Consider the following 6,851-nt stretch of genomic DNA (forward strand, 5'->3'; position numbering starts at 1 on the left):
AGAACCAGAGTCATAGAAGCATCAAACAGATGGTACAACCTATGAAAAAAGGCAAGTGGGGGGGGGATTGTGGTGAGGGGGTAAGAGATCAACCAAAAGACTTGCATGCATGCATATGAGCATAACCAATGGACACAGACAGTAACGGGGTGAGGGCATGTGCTGGAGGTGGGTGCAGCCAGTGAGAGGCCAATGGGGGAAAGAGGAGACTCATGTAATATTTTAAACAATAAAGAATTTAAATGAAAATAAAGAGCTGTCCATTTCTATGAATATTTTTCAGAATCTATTATATGTTGGAAAGATAGGATTGCAACTTTTGAATATCAGCTATCAAGACTGTTTAACACATTTTAAAAATATAATGAAAATAAAAACTGGGTGCAGCTGGTGAGAGGCCAATGGGGGAAAGAGAAGACTCATGTGATATTTTAAACAATAAAGAATTTAAATGAAAATAAAGAGCTGTCCATTTCTATGAATATTTTTCAGAATCTATTATATGTTGGAAAGATAGGATTGCAACTTTTGAATATCAGCTATCAAGACTGTTTAACACATTTTAAAAATATAATGAAAATAAAAACATTTTATATTGATTTTAAGTTACACATTTCTGAAAATTTGAAGCAATAACCATGTTATTTATGCATGCAGATAAAACAATAAGGCTATAAAACTTTGGATTTTAAAATTAGATAGTTGTCTTTTGTAGTATTAGTTATCTACATATATAAAACTCTAACATGCAAATAGACCAAACGGCCAAACAACCGAACAACCGGTCACTATGATGTGCACTGACCACCAGCAAGTGTGCACAGAACATGGCAGGCATCAGCAGCAGGCAGCAGAGCGCAGAACATGGTGCGCATTGGCCGTGGCGGGATGGTGGAGCAGGTGAGCGGGGGCACCAGACCAAGGTGGGGTGCCAGTCGCTGTCATCAGAGCGAGCCTCTGGTGGTTACTGAAAATTCTTTGCTCCTGTGTGCCGTGGTCCTGGCAGGTGTTTGCACCTGCTGCCGGCACTGGCCCCACTCTCACCCACTGCCAGTGCCTGGTGCTGGCCCCCATTGCTCGGCACTGTCAGTGGGTGCGAGCAGTGGCTGCTGGCCCCAATTGTCCCTCAGGGCTTCTCCATCTCCTCCTGCTCCTGAGAGGCAATCGGGGCCAGCAGCTGCCTCTTGCACTCGCTGCTGGTGACAGCCCCACTCACACCCACAGCTGGTGCTGGAGCTGCCACTCGCACCCGCTGTTGGCACCCAGCGCTGGTCCTGATTGCTCGGCATCATCAGTGGGTGCGAGTGGCAGCTGCCGGCCCCAATCGCCCCTGATGGCTTCTCCACCTCCCCCTGCTCCTGAGGGGCAATCAGGGCAGCAGCTGCTGCTCGCACCAGCTGATGGTGCTGGCCCTGCTCACACCCGCTGCTGCGCTGGCCCCAATCGCTTTGCACCATCAGCAGGTGCAAGCTGGTGGCGGCGGGAGTGGGGCAGCCAGCAGACAGGGGACTGGGGGCTGCAGTGGGAGGAGCCAGGTGGGGGCATGCAGGATGGGCCAACACCCGCCCTTGTGCCCACTGAAGCCTCGCAGCCCACAGTTCCTTACAAGGTGCATGAATTCATGCACTGGGCCCCTAGTATATAATAAAGGCAAATGAAAAAGGTAATTGGTAATTTTTTTATTTTATATTTTTATTGATTTTGGAGAGAGAGAGAGAGAGAGAAACATCAATGATGAGAGAGAATCATTGATCAGCTGCCACCTGCAGGCCCCCTACTAGGCATCAAGCCTGCAACCCAGGCATGTGCCCCTGACCTGGATTCGAATCCAGTACCTTCAGTCTGCAGGCTGACACTCTATCCACTGAGCCAAACCAGCTAGGGTGGTAATTTTATAATACTATTTTTAATTCATTCCTCAAACAGCTCTGAATTAATTTACTGTGACAAGGTGTTACAACTACCTTCCTGGATGTATAACAAAAGTTTAGCCACCCAATTGTTTCTATAACTTAAGGACTAATTCTTACTGTCACTGTGAAGTAAAGTTGCTTGGTGTGCATACTGAGTAAAAGGAAAAACAAAGCAAACAAAACAAACAAAAAAAACACAAGAAATGCATGCCAGTGAATTACAAACACTGCTATTTAACCGGGTTGGGACCAAAGGTTGTTAGTGCTATTGGCCACAACTATCTAAAAAAAAAACACACCCAAATGTCAAGCTGACCTCTGAATGGTTACTGGGTGAATACCAAGGTTCAATGGTTTGTTTTGGATGAACATCAAGACATGGGGATGCTTGCCCAACACTTTGGTTAGAGCTTTTTCTTCCATTAGCGTAGTTTAGAAAAGTGTTTAAAGTGTGACTTGCTCTGAACATTCATGGTTCTATTTTTATCACTATATTAAACAAATGAAAGCACTCCATATTTTGAATGTATTCCCTTTTCTTACATTCATATGGGGCTACAGCTGCATGACCTTCGTTAGTTAGGAATCATTGTTGATAGCAAGACTATGAATATTGTAAATTCAGAACTTGAGAGACAGAAAGTAAAATCATTATGGGCTGTGACGCTCTCTGAGAAAGACAGACATGGGTGATATAAATGATAGTAATTGGGCTGGAGGCGGGTGGGAACAAGGTCCAAAGGACCTCTCTGAGGAGGTGACATGTAAATTGTGGTCTGAAGGATGAGGAATTGTGCAAAGAAGCAGGGAAAGAGTTTGTAGGTGGAAAGAAGTGAAAGGTAGATGTCTGAGGAGAAAGGAGCTTGTTGACTAGGAACAGAAGAGAGGGTAGCTTAAATTTCCCTACAAAGAACTTTTCTTATTTAGATTATTTCATATCCAATGGAGAGTACCCTGCTATCAAGTAGATAGCTTCAGTTCTGCTACACTAACCAACCATCCCCGGTCTCAGCCCCCTTAAACAGCTAGATTTATTTCCTACTCACTCTGGATGTCCATCGTAGGCTGGCCAGGTGCTCTGCTCTGCCTCCTCTTCATGCCAGGACCCACGCTGACGAGCAGTCTCTGTCTGGAACCCAGAGGTTAACCGTGACAGAGTAGAAAGGGAAAACATAGCACGTCAAGTTCAGGCTCTTAAACCATCCACACACATCACTTCCACTCGCATTCCATTGGCCAATGCAGGGACTAATCCTGTCAGCAAGGAAGTAGGACTCTCCTGTGTGCCCGGAAGAGGAGAAAAACTGTAACTGGTGGTGAGCGGCAGGCTTTTCTCCCATGGGGGTCAGTGAACAAGAACAACCTGGAATCGCATGTACAATGTGTGTGTGTGTGTGTGTGTGTGTGTGTGTGTATGTAGACACCTTTTCCTTGTCTCCAGGGAAAAGGTCTATTGCTGTAATCAGATTCTCAAAGGGATCTGTGACACAACAATGATTAAAAACTGCTGGACCAGTTGAAAACTGTCATGTAAACAGATAATTGCTCTACAAGACAATTTGCAGCATGAGTGAGAGGCTGAAATGATTAAGGAATTATGCGTGCGTGCATATGTGTGCGCAGGTGCGTGCTTGGTGATAAGGAAAAAGTTGAGCAAATCTGCAGACTAAAGGGTAGAAGCCAGAGGACAGAGCGTGATGCATTAAAGACACGGAGGTCTGAGGACAAGTGACTAATGTAACAAGGTCCCAGAAGAAGCCTGAAGAGATGGTGTTCAGTATTCTCTAGAGCAGTGGTTCTCAACCTTCCTAATGTTGTGACCCTTTAATACAGTTCCTCATGTTGTGGTGACCCCCAACCATAAAATTATTATTTTTTTTAAATGTATTTTATTGGTTTTTTACAGAGAGGAAGGGAAAGGGATAGAGTTAGAAACATCAATGGATTAAAGACACGGAGGCCTGAGGACAAGTGACTAATGTAATGAGGTCCCAGAAGAAGCCTGAGGAGATGGTGTTCAGTATTCTCTAGAGCAGTGGTTCTCCACCTTCCTAATGCTGTGACCCTTTAATACAGTTCCTCATGTTGTGATGACCCCCAACCATAAAATTATTTTTGTTGCTACTTCATAACCGTAATTTTGCTACTGTTATGAATCATAATGTAAATATCTGATATGCAGGATGTATTTTCATTGTTACAAATTGAACATAATTAAAGCACAGTGATTAATCACAAAAACAATATGTAATTATGTATGTGTTTTCCGATGGTCTTAGGCGACCCCTGTGAAGGGGTCGTTCGACCCCCAAAGGGGTCGCGACCCATAGGTTGAGAACCGCTGCTCTAGAGGTAGCAACTTTAAGGGCTAGAAGAGATACCTCTCCTCTGGTGGGAGGAAGGGAGGGAAAGGTGGGTGACCCTCTGGGTCAAGCTGCAGGTGGAGGGGAAGGAGAGGACCTCCATGTTGTCTGTGACATATGGACAAGGACATTTACTTAGGAGGAGGGGATCGTGAGCATGTTGATAGTTTGGAACAGCTGTAAGGGAAATCTGACACAGAGCTGACTGGGGACAAACAGAAAGACTGCCAGTAGCCTGGAGGGTCCGACTGATGTTGGAGAACATAGACTTGACACAATGCCAGTAACCAGAGTGAGGGGATTTTTCCTAATTTGTGCTCAGCTGTCCTGAAGTAGGAGCTGAGAAAGTTACAGTTGAGCTGATCCAGGGCTAGGGATTAGCAGAGCAGGTGCAGCAACATGCTTTGCTGATAATATAAAGTTCAAGAATCTCTGAGCAGGGAAAAAAGACCTAATTTTGCCTTTTAATTTTAACAGTAATGGTGAGAAGCAGACTTATACCTGTAGTTCTCCTTTCTGAGTTGCAGTTCTTGCTCCCTGTACAACCTGTCTTTGTTTTGAGTTTACAACTAATAGGACTAATAATATAACCAATATAGTTATGGGTAAGTAGCATAGCTTATTTCTTTTCTTATTGTTTAAGTAAAATCAATCCTGTCAAGCCACCTAAGATTTTGTGTTCCTAATACTCCCTTACTCTACTAGTGAAATCTGACAGAAGAAAGGTAAAAGGAAAAACATGAAAGCTCTAAAAAGATAGTTACATATTCAGAGGCATAAATATAGAATTGCTTAGCTAAGCATCTTGCTATTAATTAGCATGCCATCAATTTTGCTGCCTTGAGTGATTAAGGAAGACATTGTATTTAGAGAAACCATTAAACGAAGACAAAGGAAAAACATCTGTAGTAGTTTAGCTCAGTGCAGACTGCAGTCTGAAATGGCATTGTGTTACTTTTCTCTTTCCCCAGTTGCCTGCTAAGTCCCCGTGTTTTCCTGATTTCATGTGGTTACATCATAAGCATTTGGTGAAAATGGTGTTGCTGTTCGTCAAGGCTGCATCTGCATATTGCAGGCAAACACAGCCGCAATAAAAATAATTTTGGTTTCCTGAACCACTTTGCTTGAAGTCTGTCATTTTATTTTCCATTTCCTCAGAATTGAGGTTTCATCTCTTAAGTATCTATTGAGGACTGGCAGGTGAGGTGAGCAAGCCACAGCTATCATTTAGAATTATGTTTGAAGCTGAAATTAAATATGACTTTTCCCATCCTTCCTCAATAGGAAGAAGTTAGCAGGAGGGCACGCGAGTTAAACAGAGATTGTCGCTGCAAATGGCTCTTTCCCAGAAGGCCCTCTCTTGGAATTTCAGTTGTTGATAACTAGCAGGTTTCATCTCCGGGAACTCAGATAAGTTCCTCTGCGCTTCTGGCCTGCCAGCTTGCAGACGGTCTCCAGCTGAGGCAGTGCTGCCAGAATGGATAGCAGGAGAATGTACGCGACTCTCTATTTATCCTAAAGTATGATAATTTGAGGGAAAATTAAAATCGTCCGGTTTTCAGTACACCCTACTGCTCTCAGTGCTGGTTATCTAATCAGACAGCACAAATATATTTCTGCATAAAATCCTGTAAATGGAGGGAAAACCCAAGAAAAGGGGGGAATTAATGTCTTGCCAAAGGCCACACAGTATGTTTAGGGCAGGACTGGGCACCTGAGTCCCCTGATTGATCTGGCTGGAGTCTTCCTGCTCTAGCCCAGGACAGCAAGCATGTGGATGCTGAGATCATGAAGTTATGCAAGGGGCAAGGACAATAGATTTTATTTGTTTTTTATTTTTTAAAAAAATATTTTTTATTGATTTCAGAGAGGAAAGGAGAGAGAGAAACATCAATGATGAGAAAGAATCATTGATTGGCTGCCTCCTGCATGCTCCGCACTGGGGATCGAGCCCGCAACCCAGGCATGTGCCCTGACCAGGAATTGAACCATGACCTCCTGGTTCACAGGTTGACGCTCAACCACTGATCCACACTGGCCAGCAGGACAATAGATTTTAAATATACAAACACTGACCTGCACCAACCTGTTCCAGAGGCCCAAGGACTGTTTGTGCTTTGGGGATAGTTCATCTTTGCAATCTAGGCTCCAGCTCAATGCCTGGCATATCAGTAGATACCCAGTCAATGGTGAATAAATTCTGTTGAATAAATTCAGAGCTTTTAAATACGTAAATCGAATAATCCCATTCTCTGCTTAAAATGCTGCAGTGGCTTCTCCTTTCTCTCAGAGTAAAACTCCAAGCCATGACCTAGGTGACCCTGTCTTTGCTACCTCTCAGACTGCACTTCCTCTTCTCCTCTCTCCTCCTCTTCCTCACTTACCCGCCTTTGGCTCCTTCTCCACAGGAGGCAGCTCCCTTTGCACTGGCTGTTCTCTATGCCTGGACTCTGACTCTTTGTGCATACAAGGCCACCTCCCTTATTTCCTTCAAGACTGCCCACTTCTAGGAATATATCCTAAGAAACCAGAAACACTCATCAGAAAGGATATACTCACCGCTATGTTCATAGCA

At 44.0% G+C, this 6,851-nt stretch overlaps 1 long non-coding RNA gene across 1 annotated transcript in view; it reads right to left on the reverse strand.

Annotated features, from left to right (window-relative positions):
* The window catches only part of LOC102261387, a 14,282-nt gene extending 11,135 nt beyond the window's left edge, over positions 1-3,147 (reverse strand). Inside the window, exon 1 of the long non-coding RNA XR_313937.2 lies at positions 2,960-3,147. This is a non-coding gene — a long non-coding RNA (uncharacterized LOC102261387). The remainder of the gene's footprint in view (positions 1-2,959) is intronic.
* Between the last annotated feature and the right edge of the window lie 3,704 nt (positions 3,148-6,851).

Source organism: Myotis brandtii, unplaced genomic scaffold, assembly GCF_000412655.1.
Source record: "Myotis brandtii unplaced genomic scaffold, ASM41265v1 scaffold38, whole genome shotgun sequence".
Taxonomy (NCBI): domain Eukaryota; kingdom Metazoa; phylum Chordata; class Mammalia; order Chiroptera; family Vespertilionidae; genus Myotis; species Myotis brandtii.